At 39.2% G+C, this 19,409-nt stretch overlaps 1 protein-coding gene across 1 annotated transcript in view; it reads left to right on the forward strand.

Annotated features, from left to right (window-relative positions):
• Positions 1-6,559: 6,559 nt before the first annotated feature.
• Positions 6,560-19,409, forward strand: part of SERTM1 (serine rich and transmembrane domain containing 1) — a 37,904-nt gene continuing 25,054 nt past the window's right edge. The window contains exon 1 of the mRNA XM_007495345.3: positions 6,560-7,092. The gene's annotated coding sequence lies outside the window, so the exon portion shown is untranslated. The remainder of the gene's footprint in view (positions 7,093-19,409) is intronic.

The raw sequence follows: 19,409 nt of genomic DNA on the forward strand, positions 1-19,409 counted from the left end.
GTAGAAGTGGTACTAACCTTGAGAGAGAAGAAGTCCTGGATTTAAATCTTGCCTTTGAAGCTGACTTGTGTTTCCCCTTGAGCAAGTCACTTAACCTTCCTGGGCCTCAGGTTCCTCATCTATAAAATCAGGATAGCAATCAGGTTTGCTATAAATAGCAAAAAAGTTGATATATATAAAACATTTTATAAACCTTAAGGAATATAGAAATCTCAGCTATTATCATAAGTGGGGGAAAGGAGGAAAGAAGAAAGTGATACCCAAGTTGAGAAACAATAAAGCAAGTGACAGACATATTTCTTAGTTGTCATTCAGGATCACAAATGCAAGTGGCTATTCTACATGAAACAGGTAAAAATTAATTTAATAAGAATTCTGTTTATATAGCATTTAAAAATTACAAAGCATTTATTTCACAATGACCTTGTAAATATAGGTAGTGCAAATATCACCTTTTTATGAATGGGGAAACTAAGATTCTCTGGGCCACATTGCTAGTATGAACAAGAGTTATGAATTGGGTCTAGTCTTCTGACCCCAAAACTATTGTTCTTCCTAGTAAATACAGCATACTACTTTTAGACATTATCTCCCTATTTAGATATCTTTATAAGACATAAATCTGTTCTCACTATAAATCCCCAGATTTAAAAGGCAAGGTATTTTAATAAAAAAGCTAATGTATCGGAAACTAAAAACATGACTATTACTTAATGCTGGTTTCAGTGAATTGTTTTAGATAAACATGCCAAATGTTCCTTCAAACTCCTGCCATCTTTGAAACACATCCCTGTGTGTTGACATACACTGCCCATTCCTTTGCCCTTTAAGAGACATAAGATTTGAGGAACAGAAGAAAATTAGGAACCAGGAGAGAGGAGAAATGCTGAGCCACAGACTCATCAGCCATTCTGCCACAAAGAGTGAGATAGTAATGCTCAAATGGACACTTTCATCAGGGCTATCTATCACTTGGGCAATCAATAGAGTCTCTATGGGTTGTGGCCAACCAGACTTAGACTGGACTTGGAACAGAGATGTAACGATGCTCTCTGACACTTTGGGAAGCAGCACTGCCAAGAGGATTGTGGTATGGATCACCAACAGATTCTGAGGCTGAAGACTAGCAACTGATGAGACAACTTACCCCCACAATCTGACTGTCTTCTATTAATAAAGGATACTGAATCCTTAAAAAGGGATCCCTAATACACAACTCTTTTCTCTAATGCTTACATCACATAGAGAAAGAAAGGTCAATTGAAAGCTACTAGACCTTCCATTGGAGTAGTTCTAAACAAGTGCCATTCATTTTCTTTGTAATAATAAAATGTTGCACATGGGCACAGTTTGGATTTTCTGTGTAAAAAATATCAAAAATAGAGGGCTATAAATTGATAGGAAAGATCTAAAAAGTGAGAATGGGACCTTTAGAGGCAAGGTAAATTTAAAAAAAAAATTAAAGTAACATCCTACTTTTCTTTTAAACTTAAAATAAGCAGGATGACAAACCTGGGTAATGACCACTGTGTTTTTATAGCTTCTTGAGTGTCACCTTGGGAAATCCACTCAGGGCATCCCCTGCCTGTACCCACTATCACAAAACATAGTTTAATTAATTTGTAAGAGTGGGTATTGATTGAGCAAATCATTAAAATTATCCCACCCCATCAACAGTAAGTGATAAAAGCCCTGATATCTTAAGAAGGTGAAAAAGTCTCAGTAAATCTCAATTATATGCTTTAGATTCAATTGATCAATCAATTATAGGCTTTAAATTAAATGAGGAAAGTCCTTGGATGAACTATAGTGATGTTGCAGAGAAATCATTTTCTGATTGTTTGATGAAACTTGATTGTGCCCTAGAGATTGCCTATAAAATATCAAATGAGTTTAAAAGGGGATCACTCTTTCCAAAGTTTCTTAGGAAGGAAAAAGATCTTAAAATTTGAGAAATAAATAATGTATTACATCATGGAGAACCCTTTCCTTCAAATACTATTCCTTCTTTTTTTTCTGCAGAAGCTTCATACTTCCCTATTTTCTCCATTTTGAATTACATTACTAGCAATAACTGAGCTCAAATCCTGGACAACAATTTTATCTTGTTTTTCTCTTTCTTTGTCTTTTGACATTAGAGCACTTTTGCTGGAGACTCGGATAAGCCCAAGGCTTACATCCTGATCTGTGATCCCCTCCATCCACCCAGAAGTGGTTTAGACAGACGCTTGTCCATCATCTCTCTAAATTGCTATGCAGTGTCATCTAGATATAGCACTTCCTCCACGGATCCCTCCAGGTAAATGGTGCTGGAGCTCTAGAAAGGTGAGGAACAACAGCAGATAATTTGTCTGTTAGGAAATAACTTCAGCAAGGATTTGCTGAAAGGCACAATTATTTTCTTGTAAATTATCATCTTCAATACTGGTGATGGATGTTTCTGGTCTGCGCTTCTTTTGCTAGATGAGTTTGTAGATTTCAGTGACATTGAAGGCTAGTGCCAGAGTGGATTTTTTTTTAGCATTTTGGTGGGAATTTCATTTGAAAGAGCTCAACTAGGTATCAGAAGTTCCCAGAATTGAACATTTTAGCCAGAGCTGCAGCAAAAGCCATTTAGCCTCCTTGGGCTTTTCCCCCTATTTCATGCTAATCTTTTCAGAAGTATTTTTATATCCTAACACCCCAAGTTGCCCTTTTGCTGTTATGAAATTGTATAAACCACATCAAGGAAAGCCTATCTATAAGAAGTGCCTAAGTGGCACATTATGAACTGTGCAGCTCCCACAGAGCAATTTAAAATGATGAATATCCTTTTCAAACATCCTTTTCAAAATTGCACATGGACTTCAGCCAGTCACAAGACAGAGATGTGGAGGATGCATTAAACAACCCATCTGCTCCTCACATCGCTCATCATTGATTTATAACCCACAGTAAGTCATTTGGCCAACACAAACAGAGCTGATGAGACAAGTGCACCAGGGACCAGCTGAGCCTTTTAGGCAGTGTTTTCCACTAAGTGGCATGTCCGTGGCACTAATATTTTCTTCAGACTTACACCCAGAGGTGATCAACTGCTCTTCTGAAAAGAGAACCCTCATGCATCCAGACATAGATGATTCCTCAAGTCTCTTATAGTAATTAGGAAATACACAGAAGGAATCTAATGATTTCTATCGGTTTCCTATGTGCAAAGTCTAAAAACTCTTTGTTTTGGTGGATCATGTCTCTTTCCTTGTGCAAAGCACAAGAAGTATATCCGTTTTTGTACCTTCCTATTTCCTTTCCCATTAATTGAATCTCTCCATGTGGTCTGGCAGCTTCATTCTTTATGGAATGCCAGGAGAGGGCACTGCATATTGCAGAAAATTAAAGTGAGAAGGGCAAAAGATTCATGCAAGTAATCCAAGGAAATAATTATTGTTTGCCGCTTCTCCAAGGATCTCAAAGTCCTCAAACACTTTTCCACCATCATTCTCCATTAGATAAATACAAGATAAACAATGGAATTTGTACAAGTTCATGTCTAAAGGCTGGCTCTAGGCAAAACTGGAAAATGATGGAATTTGCTCTTGGTTCCCCTCACCACTGTTTGGATATAACCTTCATTGAGAAATCATTGTTGTATCCTACCTTGTTAGAGGCTCTCATCTATCTATCATCCCTAGTCTAATTCACTTATATTGCCTCCTTTTCTTCCTAAACATCCCACAGAGTATAGATTTAAACCTTCTTACTCATACAGTTCCTGACTACCTTCTGGGACTGCCCAGGGGCTTCAAGAAACTCGGGATACTCCTTACTGTCTCATGTATTTGTACCCTTATTCACCTAGTCTATGCCCACAAACAAAAGCCATTGATAAGTTAGGCAGTCAGGATGGTAAAGAGCTTAAAGTCCATTTCATTTGAATATTGGTTGAAGAAAATTACCATGTTTTACCTGAGGACCAGAAGATTGGGTGGGGTAGGAAAGGGTGGAGAAATCATTAAGCATTTGAAGGATTATCTCATGGTAAAGAGATTTGAATTACTGTATTGGCCCCAGGTGGCTCCAGAGTGCAGAATGAAGAGCAAAGATTAGAAGGCTTAAAAAGGTCAATTTATTCTTAAATATCACTTCCTATGTGCATGTCTGCATGCAAGCCATTACTGGTAATATATTGCAGCCTTTTCAGACCTATTATGCATGCTTCTATTGTTCTTTCTATAACTTTAGATTCTTCTGAGTATAAGAAGTACTTAGTAATTGTTTAATTGTCTTATCCTTCAATTAGACTGTCAACTCCTTAAGGGAAATAGCTATTGTTCGTTTTTGTATTCCCCATGGTCCTGAAAATAAAAACAACACTATATAAACTGTATTTGATTGAATTGAAATTCTATGGCTGAGAAGAACTGGAAAGTGGATAAATGTATTTCTGTGCACTGATCATATGTATGGGAAAACAGAAGGAAAAGAAAGAATTTAGAAAAAATATTCAGCAAAGAATAAAATTTCTTGGACCCCTGCCTAAAAACCTTCAGTTTTTTTAAAAAATGTCTGAAATTCCAAAAATTGTTTGAAAAAAATGCTACCATTTAAAGAATTTCCATACAAGCAAAATTAAGAACTAAAATCACCTGACTAATTTCAGTCTGAAATATCCAGATAACTGAGATTAAAATATTCTGCTTTTGTCATCCAGGAATTGCCTTAATTATACATTATACTTTCAACATTCAACATGCAGTGAAGAAATCTTTGTAGCAATTCCAAAAGAAGGATCATAGCAATCAATGAAATCATTGAAGTAATCACTGAAGAAATCATTGAAATATGGTTGCCCCACATAAAAATGATCCTGAATACAATCAAATTGGACTACCTCCAAATGGCATACAAACATTCTCTTAGTAATGTGTAGAGTAATGCACAGTTTTCCAGGGAATTAGAAAGCAATTAATACCTATGGGGGGAGGAAAGGGACTCAGGCTATTCCTGGGAAGACAGCACAACTCTTGCCCAGAAAAAGAATGTCTGTCAAAAATTAGAGATTGACCAAGCAGATATCTACACAGTAGATATCACAGGTGGTGATTGAGGTGATAAGGAAGGTGATTATCTAAGAAGAACCTTAGTGATTATCTAGTTTAATCCCTTCCTTTCATAGATGACAAAACTAGGGCACCAGGGAAGTTAAGTGACTTGCCTAAGGTCTCACAAAGAGTAAATAGATGAAGTAAGGCTCAGGGAAGTTAAGAGCATAAAGATGAAGGGATGGATAGGCTACATGAGCAAGGCTAGTCTATATCATTTTTTTAAGTTGGCAAATACTCAGGGAAGCTCTTTTCCCAGCAGTCAAAAACATAAATGGGAAGAGACTTGAAGGGTATAGGACAAGGGACACTTTTGGCAGGTCTACCAGAGTGAGAAGTCAAATCTCAGTCCTTGTGACACTTATAGAAAAACCTAGAAATGAATTCTCCCTCCCCTACAAACAAGTGTGTAGAGATGAGAGGCTTGAAAGTGCAACAGTAATGGGGAGAAGAGACCCTTTTCCAAAGCCAAGTGTAAGTCATATGTCCAGCTAGTTCAACTGCGCATTTTGAGGTCTGCAGGCCAAATAGTCAATTCCTTGGTTTCTGTAATGCCCCATTTCCTCTCCCTTCTCTAAAAACTGTAAACTATACAGATTATCTATCCTACTTTGCCATATAGTTCATTCCAGCTCGACCTATGAACCTATTTTCTCAGAAACCCTAAAAACCTGCTCTAGGATAACCTCATTGTAATTCTGGCAAATCTACCCTTTGACAATTTAGGCCAACTAGAGAAAACACAAACACCCCAATTCCACTGTGGAAAGAGACCCCAGGAAAAAGGAGTAAGAAAGCTCTTTCACCAATCTACAACAGGGTCCTGAAGTTGAGGGACTCCTCAACTCCAAACTCCCAGAAAGACAAAAATAAGGTCAACAAAGAGGCTAAAGTACATACAAAAAGAATTATCCACAGAGGTTTATAGAGATTGCTGTATTGATCATCAAGACTTGGTGGCAGCAGCAAACCATATTTGCTTTCTGACGGTCTGCTTTTCTAACTGCCCATAGACATGGGCTGAGCAGGTATATGCATACAGAGAACAGAGCCTCACAACGATGAAGACACAGCAATGGAAACGTCTAGCACAGCACATAGTTAGGTTTGGTTTTCCCTAAATATTCCATGATACCAAGAAGAATTACAAGAGAAGCCCTACAAGGGAAATTCAAAGAGCAGTTTCTAGGACAGAGTTTCACTGGACAAAATACTGTAATATAATGAACAGAATGAAGGCTGTATCCTTCATTCAGACAGAGCTGAGTCCACCACGTAGCGCGCACCTGTGGTAGGAACAGAATGTTTCTGGGGAGTTAAGGCATGGGTTAGGGGAAGAAACCAGGTGGTGAGGATTTAGCGTGCAAGGAGGAGCCCTGCCATCCCCCCCGCCCCCACCCCAAGCCTCTCTGCTCCCCACCCACCCTTTTCCACCCCCACCCAAGTTCCTCCACAACCTGCTTCTCCCAGATGGGGTTTTATGGGCAGACGCCTCTGTGTTCTCTGGGCTTTTCCAACCTGGGGGTGGATAAAAGAAAGGTTCTTCCCCATCTCCATCCCACCCCCTGCGGTACTCCAGATCAGGGACATTGCTAGGTGCGCTCATCTCGGTCCCTAGCATTGTGAGAGCCTGGCATTCAGTAGAAGGAGCTAGCAGGAAGGGGGGAGCATCGAGGCTTGGGGCCATTGGTTGTGGGGGTTGTAGAGTGGGCGGGGGAAACTCCTCCCTCGGTCTCTTAGACTTAGGGCAACACAGCTCTTTGCCTACTGCTGCTCCAGTTCCTGTACCTACAGGAGGGCGGACCGGACCGGACCAGACCAGACCAGACCGGGAACTGCCCCGCTGATTTACTCTCTAAGCGTCTCACTCCGCCCAACGTACCACACTCTTCCAGAGGAAGGTTCCTCAGCTTGTAGCGGAAGGATAGAGTGGACAAGCTGCAGTTCTCTCCCAAGTCGACCCCGTGGGTGCCCTTCCCCCCCCGATCTTCCCCGCAGGGTGTCCGGATTGCAGGTTAGTGCGAGGTCCCCCCACCCTAACCTCCCAAGGGAATCCTGAGCCGGAGAGTGAGAGCTGAGAGGGAGGAGGGGAGGGTACTGTGAGAAGCAGGTTAAATGGAAATCTGGCCAGCTGGGCACTGCATACATCCCCAGGTCAAGACATAAGCATCCGTCGTGCTTAGAAGATCCTATCCCTCTCTTTCGATCAGCCTCTTTCCCAAGTGACCATCGCACACCTAAACCCTTTCTTCCCTCCTCACCTGATTGCAGGAGGAAAACTCATCTCCGGGCTTTTCTAAAAACAAGCCAAGGGTAGAGGTGTGGCTTCCCACTCTGGGAGACCTGTCGTAAGTGTACCTTGCCCTGCACCCATCAGCCCTCCTCTGATCCCACTAGCCGCCAGACCCCAGATCCTTTCCTCTCAGCGTATTTTAGAAAACTGCCTATTCGTTCATCCCCCAGTCAATGGAGGAAGGGGAAGGGATGTCTAAGCATCCCTGAGCCCCCTTTGTCGCAGACATCACAGTTGGAGGCGGCAGTTCAGGGGTCGGGCACTGGGTGTGAGGGGTTGGACTTGGGCAGGACTGGTCATCCCAGGATATGTTCTTATTCACATCAGAGTAAGAGGAAAATAGAATGGAGAGATTTGTCCCTCCTTTCCAATATTCTAAAATGGATCAATATGTTAATTAATAACACATCGCATTTGTAGAGTGCTTTCTACTTCTCTAAGCCCCTTATGTGCGTTATTTCACTACTTTTGCCCACATTTTTCCCCATCTCTTTCTCAGGAAAACTTCCCCACCTGTACTCACACTCACCGCCTGCTTTGCAAGGTGGAGGAATCTCTCAGGCAGGGCTTTAAAAAGCTAGTAGGGCTGCTCCCGTTAGTAGGAAGTTTTATTGGTTCCTGGATGCTTTGGGTTCCCTGCAGTAGTGTGTGGAGGTTCCAGGAGGACCCGATTGGAAACAATCCCCATTCCCAGAGCCAGCAGCCCCTTGTTCCCAGTCCTTTAACTCAAGAGCTGTAAACATACGTTTCCTTTTCGAAATGCTTAGAATCCGAGCATATTGGTTTTAGGGGAGAGGAAACTAGGCTACCATTCTTTTAAAAAGACCATTGGGAACTTGGTTTTGGTGTCTATCCCTGTAACTCTTGCCTGATTGCTAGCAAAACGGTGAAACAAGATCAACCTCTTAATTTCTTTTTTCTGCTTAATTTTCTTAGGGAAATGTATCTTATGGAGGTAGTGGAGTTGTAACTAAATAAAAGTAGGTATTGGGATAGGTAGAGGTTTGTAGAGGTCATCTGGTGGGGGCTTGTTTCTTTTGACAGGTTTCTAACTCTGTCAGTGAAGAAATATGAGTACCTAATTTATATAGGTCTTTGGGAGGGTTTACTACAATCTCTCCTAGATGTCTTCAAGTGCTTTTCACTTGAATTTTCTCTAACTCTTTTGTAAATAGATCAACAGGGGGGAAAAAACATAATATTGCCTTAACACTGAAATTGCTTGTGATTCCTTCATTTTTAAAGATTTTTTTAGTAATAAGCAGCAGTATTTTAAAATTCTACATTCTATAATTCAGTTTCATCAGCTATTGTGGTTCATGAGGCCATACAAGAATACTTATTGTTTTTGTTCACTAAAAATCCTGCTTTAGGCTCAGAAGGAAAATCTTTTCTGTCCTCTCTGGTTCACTACATTCCTCACCACACACTTAATTGCAAAAATCAATAATGGCAATGTATTTGGTGGGGATCTTTGCAAATACCCCAACTTTGGAATATACTGCATTCTAAAGCTATTTTCTGATATTTAGTCTTTGAGGATCATAGAAGTATTCCAGGAATGATAGCCTTTAACAACTGGATAGTTCTTTGATCCTGTGCAAAATATATGCCCATAATATTTCATATAAATATTTGATAAATTTTGGTGACTGCATCATCAAAGAGGCACAACAGAATATGAAGATTATCTTTTTGCTCTGATCTTAATAGTTCCAAAACTATCATCAGATCCCATGGTAATTTAATTATTACTACCATCTTCCCTTTCTCTTTCCTCCAACTTATTGCTTTATTTCTTGGTTTCTTTTGGGAGAACAAAGATGCTTAATGAAATTGTTAGTCATAATTAAATTACCCTTTTTAAGGTCACTATTATGAGAAAGAAAGATTGATCCCTAAAATAAAAATTCTAGCTTTCTCCTATCATTTTTATCAACTCTATCTCAAAAGCATCCCAGTATGTCTCCTCTCTCTATTCCAAAATGTCTCACTTCCCTCCTGAGTCAAGGATTGTAACTCAGTACTCTACATTTAGTTTAAGACACAACAAAATTAAATGCTTCATTTAAGTCTCTTAAGTGGTTCCAGTAGACATGATTTAAGTGTCATTAGGCCGGATATGTAAACAAAACAAAGTAATTACTACACATAATCATAGGTTCTGTTCTGTGGGGCTTAAAGTGATCATTCAAGAACCTGAGTCAATATGTTTATGAAAAATGAAATCAGTAAAGTAGAGTAATACTCTATAATAGAATGCTACATTCTCAATTTCCTGATGTTCATATTTTAGAGGAAATAGTCTTTAGCTTATAACAAATGGGAGTGTGTATTCAAGTACCTTCAAAAACTTTCTAGTAGAAAACACAAGGAAGGTCAGGGTAGTGGCAGCAAACAGCTATAAATGCTTAAATTTGCCAATAACTGAACTGTGGGAATCTGGAAAGTAGAAAAAAAGAGATGCCTCTTTCTAATTCATAATCTAGGCTGCCAGGGTCTTGGTTGCTAAGACTGATAAGTGCATGTAATATTCTTGAACACATGATAAAGTCTATGAGGCTGATGAAAATCATTAATCTCTGTGTTCATTAAGCTGCTTGAGGTGCAGTGACAAGCTCCACAATACATGACTCCAGACTCATTTTATCTGTAATTCTCTATTGTAGCATTTGCGTTGATCAAATTTATTTCTCCACAGTGCACCATGACATATGACAAAAATTCTTCTGCTAGAATTCTTTGGAATATGAATGTGGTATATGATCATGTTCACCAACTGAGACCGACAAATATGAAATACTTTAAATTGAATGTTCCATTTAGATAGGTCAAAAAGGAGGTTTTGAACAAGTAGTTCTTCACTATGCAAATGTGAAATCACTGCAAGAACCAGCCAAAACATTTCCAGCATTGCAAAACATCTGAACTTATCGAGAGAGAGATGGTTAAGATTATCATAAATGTTTCCTAAGCTCTAAACATTTTCAAATTATGTTAAAGATATGAAAATAGAAGTCTCTGTTTATATTCTCTTTTAATCACTTTTCTTCACCATTTTTAGTGTTCAAAAGACTTGGAAAAACGAAGTATCTACTTTGTGTAAAGGAGGTTCCTTAAGAATGTTAGAGAGTTGTGTACAAACTTGATGGAGATAGCAAAAGCACATAACTGTGAAAATTTGTGTTGTATTCAGGTAACTCCTATGACAGCATCAGTTCAGAAGCTAAACGGAATTCATTTAGGGAGCAATCAATATATAGATTCAGTTCTCCAGGGAAGATGAAATAGTAGCCCTTCTAATTAATTTGTCACATGAGTCCTGCACTGATTAGAAGTACCTGTTAATCTGTTGACTTTGCCAGTTAAATAGGCTTAATTCTCAGGCACTTGGCACTATAGTGGTTTCTTTGTACCCTTGGTGCCCAGTTTGGGGCTACTTTGTGTCTAATTTTCAGTCATCTCTCAGTGACAGGTAACTCATTTCTCTTAGAGTCTTAGAGACTATCTCCCTGGGACTATCTTAAAGATTTGAATACACTCTGCATTTAGTACTTTGTACTATTCAATCAGGTCAAACATTTTGTAAATGTTAGCTCTATAATACTAACTTTTGAAGTGACCTTGAATGAATGTGCTGCCATTTTTATAAGCAGGATGTGGGAGTGAAGAGAAATCATGATTTGCTCCTGGTTGTAGTTCAAGTATCTTGATGCTTCTGAACAAGACCTTGTAAGATGGTAGGAGAGAAAGGAGCTTCACCATAGGCTAGGAACACCTTCAGGTTGTAAGGGGTGGCTGGGGTGGGCAACTAAGAATGCGATTCCCCAACAGATTCAAAACTATCTTGCCAGAACTCATTTGTCCTTGCCATCTGGGTCTGGGTTCTGCACCTACCATGGCTTATACTTCCTCTAAAAGACAAGAATTGTAGAGAGCCCCACAAAATTAGATAGATTGGCTTTCCTTATCTCAATAGTAATAGAATTATTTTATGTGACATAAATACAAGTTTCTACTCTTCAACCCAACACAGGTTAGGTCTACAAGAGGCCAAACAATTAGATACAGATGGAAAAATGCAAATTTCTGGATATTTGATACAAGCACATTTGGATTTTTAAAAAATAATCGAATAACTGCATTTTTCTGTTTTCATCTCTGAGGAAAAATATGTGGACATGACAAAGATAACAAGAAATCTAAGAAATGCACCATTATTCACATTTTACTATGGAGAGGTTCAATATTTGTAAATTATTCCTATTTTAACATTTTATATCACTTTTACGATCTGCACAACATTATGCATATGCATACATATCTTTAGATCTATCTATCTAGTGACCTTCACAACAACCCTGTGAGGTAGACATTATTATCCCTATTTTACAGATAAGCTAACTAAGGCTGAGAAAGGTTACAGTGGCTTGCTCAAGGTAGTACAGCTTATGTGCCTGAGGCAGAATTTGAACTCAGATCTTGCTGACTAGAAATTACCAACAGATTTGCTATTTTGAAGAAAAATGGTTCATTCTAATTAAGAATTTTGCTGGAATAGATAATATCCAGTGGTAGCTACAAGGTGAATAAGACTTTAAAAGAAAATATTTTTACCATATTTCTGTTTTTCTGGATTCTTTCCTCTTGGGAATTTTTCTAAGAAGCTGTGGTTTTTGAAAGAATCCTTTGGTATCCTGTGATAGCAATGCTAGGTTTATCACTAATTTCCTTTCTCTAGATATATTAGACATATCTTGTCCTTTGGCACCACTATACCGGGCTTCCTCTATAATTGCTCTCCCTCCCCCAAAAGGGGAGGATCATCCAGGACCTTAATTTTTTTTTAATTTTTAATTAAAATGTTCATCCTCATGAGACTATTTCCATCTGTCTCATGCACAGTTGGTCTAACCAGCTCCATGCTGCTTTGCCAAAGCTAGATTCTATTCTGATTACACAGTCCGTAATGCTGTCCAAAGAGATCCCTCAGCTCATGTTTAAAGATGAATCTGCCCATCTATTACAACCTCAGGTTTACTTTCATAAATCACTTTAAAAGAATGCCATTGAGAATATTTATAGCCAAATTCTCACTGCCCTTTTCCCACCTTCCAGAATGGACATCTCTGTGCAGATATTTGTCACTCCAATGAAATCTGGACACCTCAGAATATCATGAGGGCAGCCTTAGCACTTATGAAAGGTTTATATGCTCAGAACCACTGAGTTCTGTTTTTCATTTGTAAGCCCCCCCACCCCCCAGGACTCCAACCAACCTGCTGCAGGAGGCAGTTTGCCACCCTTCCTTGGAGATCTTCAAGCAAAGGCTGGGCGAGTATTTGTCACTGTATCTTGCAGAGAAAGATACGTTCTCAGATACAGATTGGACCTATATAACTGTTCTTTTATTATTCTTTTTTACCCTTATTTACCTCATTTTCCACAACTGGTAAATGAGAGTTTAAACTCAATATGAATTCATCCTAATTATTTATTATTAGCTAATTAACTTGGCATTATTGAAATGCATTAGCCTTTATCAAAATTATTTCATTTTCTTACTCAACATGCTCAAATAAACAAAAGCGAGATGAGATGGAGAACTTCTTTGACAGTAACCCGAACTCAGTGGATGTTCACTGAATACATGCTGAATGAATGGATACCAATCAATCAGTAAACATTTATTAAGAGCCTACTATGTGCCAGAAATTTTACTAAGCACTAAGAAAACAAGAAAAGAGAAAAAGCAGGCCTGTCCATAAGGAGCTTCCCATATAATTGGGGGGGGGGGGGTAGAGAAAACATGCAAATAAATATATACAAAGAAAGCTATATACTGAATGTATAGGAAATAATTTAAGAGGAAAAGCACTGGAATTAAGAGGGTTGGAAAAGGCTTCTTTAAGAAAATGGGATTTTAATTGATACTTAAAGGAAGCCAGGAAGATTGGCAGTTAGAATTAAGCCTTCCAGGCTTGGGGCACAGCCAGAGAAAATGCCAAGAATCTGGAGTGTCTTGTCCACAAAACAGATAAGAGAGTAATATCACTGGATTGAAGAGTGATTGTCCAGGGAGTAATGGATAAGAAGACTAGAAAGGCAAGAGGGAGCTAGGTTATGAAGGGCTTTGGTTGCCAAACAGAACATTTTATATTTTTTCCTGGAAATGTGAGGAAGCCTCTGAAGTTTCTTGATTGGGCTGCAGGGGGGAGGGAGAGAAGAAGGATGGGATATCATCAGATCTGTTCTTTAGGGAAATTACTTTAATGGTTGAATAGAGGGTGGATTGTAATAGGAAGAAAATCAAGTCAGGTAGATCCACCAGCAGGCTATCCCAGTCATCCAATCATGCCTGCACTAGAATTCTGGCAGTATCAAAAAAGAGAAGGGGCTATTTTCAAAAAAGGTTGTTTAGGTGAAATCCAGGGAGAGGGAAGAGAGTAAGAAAACCAGGATGGCTCCTGGGTGGCAAACCTTGGTGACTGGGAGGATGTGTACAGTAATAGGGAAGTTAGAAGGGAGGGGGAATGGCTTAGAGGAAAAGATTTTTTTTTTAACAGATTGAGTTTAACATGTCTACCAAGCATCTAGTTCAAGATGTCTGGAAGACGTTTGGAGACACAAGACTGGAGATCAGCAGAAACACTGAGACAGCAGAGGTAGATTTGCAAATCATCAACATAGAGATGGAAATTAAATCCATGGGAGTTGAAAAGATCCCCAAGTGAAGTAGTGGAGGCAAGTCCTACAGATGGCATTTTCCAGGGGTTTAGCTACAAATGACAGAAGAGTTCTAGGATGATAATGGGGATATGCAATTAACATCTTACTTCTAGTACAAGTACTCTATAGGCTATGGTTGAACTTTTTCTTTTTTTCTAGTTGTAATTAAAATATACTGATGCTTTTTTTTGTATATTTATCTTGTATTTAGCTTGCTTGTATGTGTTGTTTGCATGTTGCCTCCCCATTAGATTATGAGCTCTTTTTGAATCCTCGGCACTTAGCAAATTGCCTGGCATATAGTAAGCACTTAATAAATGTTTATGGAGTGATTGTTTCTTATAACCACTATCCCCCATTACATAATAGTACCTGTATAATAAGACCTCTTGACTACCCAGATTGCTATTATATACCATATATACCAATGGCCAAATATTAAGCCCTTGAATCTATATAATGAAAGACAGAAGAACTTTAAGTCAGTTGAATCCCCTTCTCCAATTGAGTTTAACAAAATTTATTAATGTGCCATATCCAAGGCATTCTGCTAAATGACAGACATGAAGATAAAAATGGAAATAGCCCCTGTCCTTAAACCATTTAAATTCTATTATTGTATTGGTGTTTAAAAGGGATTCCAGTGAACATGGGCACTTAAAACAATTCTTAATTCTGAATTATTATAATAATGCAATTATTAGAGAATACACTGACCCTGACAATTACCAAGATCCCAGTTCCAATCCTATGCCCATTCATTATGTCATGTAAACTAGCTTGTCTGGATTTTCTGGCAACATGTAGGTCTCCCATTTTGCATTCCCTAAAGAGATTCCTCTTCCAGCATTTGGGACACTCTCAAGCAATTCCATTCAACAGACATTTTCAGCTATCTACTGCATTCAAAGTACTAGAGATATAAAGGCAATATCAAAACAGCTGCAGCCCCTTGAAGAATTTACATCCTATTGGGGGGCAAATGCTCTCAACATAAACCTAATGCAAAGGAAACTGAAGAGGCAGAATACATTAGCTGAGAGGTTGGATGAGAGAGGGCTTAATTGAGGAGGTGACAACTGAGTTTAGCATTTAAGGAAGTTAAGATTTACTGAGACACAGAGAAGTGACAGGAGCACCTTCTAGACATGAGAAAGGCTTGTACAAGGACATGGGAGAATCAGGTTCCAAAAATAGCTAGTTCTAAAATGCTTTGTCTAGAACCTTGACTCCACAATGGGAGTAATATAAAATAAGTCAAGATTTTGGATGATCTTGTTCCTTTTCTGTGTTAACATATACTTTTATAAACTTAATATTTTAAATTAAATCATTATATGCCAATATATCATCATAAAGCCACTATACCTTAGTGCCAGCATTTGCAAAGATTTTCAAGTATGAGAGCTTGGAGGGCAAATTCAAGGTGTCTTTTAGCTCTCCTCTCACTCACTCCTGACCCCCACATCACCTGAGAGAGCTGAGGGAGGAATTTATTTCTTTGGGCAGCTGGATATAGGGGTGGGGCATGCAAAAATGTCCTCAGCACTGGGAAGAGGGGGAACGGAGCAGCCCCCCAAGTGCCAGCTGGGCATGTGTGCCAATACTTCACCAATGCAGCTTAGGCAATTGTACTACTGATCCTTGGGCTGGGTTCTGATGCTCCTAAGCATCTTCAGAACTCTTAGTTCCTGTTCTCTTCCACTCTTCTAGCCAGGCATCCCTCACTTCCTGACCTGAGTCACCGAGCTTGGAGAGATTCAAAGCACAAAGGGGCTAGACATGTCAGTGTGATTCCTCACTGGGTCTGTTGATTACATGATGCCAAATAACCAGAGAGTTCTATCAATTCATTCAATCCAATGAAAAGATCAGTCAAAATGATTCTTCAGTTTTGTGCAGAGGGAACAAGCAATTGATGAATTTTTCCCTTTTCAACAGGTTTGATGTTTGTATCTCATTTGCAATATAGCCTGAGTATGAGTTTATGAATAAATAGCTGTGTGCTCAAGTCCCCCAGATGTACCACACCGCCCCCACCCCAATCATTCAGTCTTTCTCTCTTAGTATGCATAACCAAGAATGGAATTTATGCTTAAGAAAGGAAATGTTAGCTCACATTATTAAAGGTCACTGTGGGGAGGTGTAAAGGATGTGAAAGTTACAGAGGATTTAACACAGGAAGGACCAGAATTTAAGAATAAATAATACTTCAAAGGACAAAACAAATGTTTGTTCCAATTGTAGTGCTTGATCATGTTAAAGGAAGAGTCAACACATATGATCCCAGAGATATAAAGCTCCTTGTGTCTATTCCCAATCAGCAGTACATCAAGGGAAAGGCTCGGGAAGAGCCCAGTTTGAGACAAACATGGGCAAAAAGGTGGGCTGGGGATTAAAAAGCCTAGGAGATGTATAAGTCGACAAAAGCCTAAATTACACATAGTCTAGAGAGACAGAAATTCCTCCTTCTAAAGAAGGATGAACTAGAGTCAAAGACTGCCCTGCAATGTAAAAGTACTCATGATTTTACTATGAATAAAAATCACAGCCAAGGTAGCATGATAGAGTAGAGAGAGGAGTCAGCCTTTAACTTGGACACATAAAAACTGTGTGAGCACTGGCAACCCCAGAAGAGCCAAAACTAAAGCTACAGATGCTTTCTTAGTCTCTGCCAATGAAGGGAGCTTCCAACCACATGAAATTAAAGGTCTGTACCTCTCCCAAGATTTCACAGCTTTGTTTCCTAGATTGTGATTATTTGGTTTTATACAAGTTCATAGAGCTTGTATTTTGCAGATCACCTCTGACTTTCTGCCCCCTCACCACTCTCCTTTTTTACATTTGAAATACATTTATGGTGAACTTGAACCTACAAATTGTTTTGTATTGCCTCTGACACATTCTGGCCCCGAGCTGTTATCTGAACTAACAACAGACTGTTGAGACCTTGATTTCCTCCTACTCTTGATAGCCTGGCATATCATTTTGTTCCATGTTACAAGGAACATGTAGACAGGATCTTTATCTGCCAGATATTTGCCATCCCTGTGCCAGCTTCTCGAGAGCAAGCAAGAAGAGCTGGAACACTGGCCAGGGATTAGCAGAATCATGGGAAACCCCAAATGGGAACATATTTTCCTGATGAGGTGCATCCTGTCCTCTCCTAGTATTCATTATAATTATGTGTTTGGCAAAAGCCGAACTCTCTGAGGGATTTCATCCTATAGTTAGTTTAGTTTCTATATGGTTCTTGATAGATTCTGACTTAGTTTGTGCTCATAGACTTGGGCTATTACAGAACCAGACAGTAGACTTCTTATTATGGAAGTGGTACCTTTTGTCTCTTCCACATTTGTGCACAAGACTGTTGGGATAGAAGATCACCACCAGGGAAGTATTACTGATGCATTTGCTCCAGATTTTTAGCATTTGTGGGCATTCATCAATTAGTGAGACAAAATGCTAAATTGTTGACCTTATCAACTATTTTAAGAATCATTAAATCTCAAATTGGAAGTGATTTCAAGGATGCCAACTCTAGCCCTAAATAAATGTCCAATGCTGGTAGCCATTGACTTAAACAGAAGAACAGATATTTACTTGCAGAACCTATACTCAACCCATGATTTTATTGGTGTTGGGAACTCCTGGTGATTAAACTCATCTCCCCAGTACAGATTATCAACTCATCCACTGGTGGTTTTATAGTTTCCTGAGGCTCTTGTTAAGTGTTTGCTCAAGTTCACAGAGGCAGTATGTGTCAGAGGTAGGATATATGTGCCTCAGTACCATGGCTGGCCCTATATCTTCTATAACATATTGCCATTAAATTTTCTTAAATAAGCTACCTTATCCCTGACTTGGGAGGAAAAAGAAGATGGCCCAGTCACAAAGGAAGACCCAAGAATAAGTGATAAATAGGTCAGGTGATCCTTGGGTATCCACCCAATGTCAAGATATTTAGAGAAAGCACCGTAAATAGACCTCTTGTGGTGGCTTTACATGAGGACATGGTGGAAGAGTTTCACAGGATGGTCAGGCATGGCTGAGGGTACCTTGTAATCTCCAGCATTAGAGGGAGAACTACACCATAAGATCTCAGCAAATCTCCTTGACTGCTTTCTGGGTGCCATCTTGGTAGATCTTCTCCTCATCCCTCTTTTCTCCCTTGGCAGCTAGAAGGCATAATAGAATACTGGTCCTGGATTCAGGGAGACTAATCTGGCTCAAAACCAGACTCAGAAAACTAATAGCAGGGTGACCCTGGGCAAGTCACTTCATCTTTGCTTCAGTTTTCTCATCTGCAAATTGGGGATAATAATCACACCTACTTTCCAGATAAGCATTATTGGCCCAGATTATTGCCACAAGAATTAGATGAGATATTTGTATGTGTTTTGCAACCCTCAAATTGCTATATGAAAAAAGCTAGTTTTTGTGGAGGCTAATCAGACATTTTTATTTGGGACCCTGCTCTGCTCCAGGAACTGTGGGAGAAACTAGAGATAAAAAAAAAAATGAAACAATTCTGCTTTCAGGGACCTTACAGTCTTTTGCATCAAAGGGTACCTGTTCATGTACATCAAGGAGGTGGGGGGAGGTCCTGTAATTTCTTTAGTATAGAGGTCTTCAAAAGGGAAATGCCTACCGAAGTAAAACTTCACTTACTTCACAGTAGATAATTTTAGAGAACTGCCTAGGAGCACTGAGAGTTTCTATGATTTACCTATAGTCATACAGGCAGGATATGTCAGAGGTAGAACATCAAATATGTGCGAATCCAAGGTGGGGAAAGGGGTAGAAAAACCAGATATTTAGAGCTAGAAATCCAACTTCCTCCTAGATAAAGGGACTGAGATGCAAAAAAAAAAAAGTTAAGCGACTTTCACAAAGATACACAATAAGTTTCTGGGGCAAAATTTGAACTCAATTCTTCCCATCCCTAAGGCCAGGTTGCTATCCCCTACCTCACCCAGCCCCATAAGATGGTTCTAGAGCATTCAGTAATTAGTCTCTATTAGAACCACTGCCTCCACCAAACAAGTCAAGATGCTCACAGAAATGAGCTAGGATTATTGAATTTTCATTGTGAGCATTTACACATTGAAAATCAGCAAATGCTACAAATCAGGACTTGCTGTATTGTTTTGTAGGTGTCTGGATTTAAGAACACAATGGAGAAAATGTTAATAACATCAATTAAACTGAAAAGCCTGTATATCTACAATTTTTTTTTTTCAGAGAGCCTGTCTATCATTTACCAGCATACAGAGAAGCTGCTACTTTGGTGGCCTGGTAGGGTTTTT

This window comes from Monodelphis domestica, chromosome 4 (genome assembly GCF_027887165.1).
Source record: "Monodelphis domestica isolate mMonDom1 chromosome 4, mMonDom1.pri, whole genome shotgun sequence".
NCBI lineage: Eukaryota > Metazoa > Chordata > Mammalia > Didelphimorphia > Didelphidae > Monodelphis > Monodelphis domestica.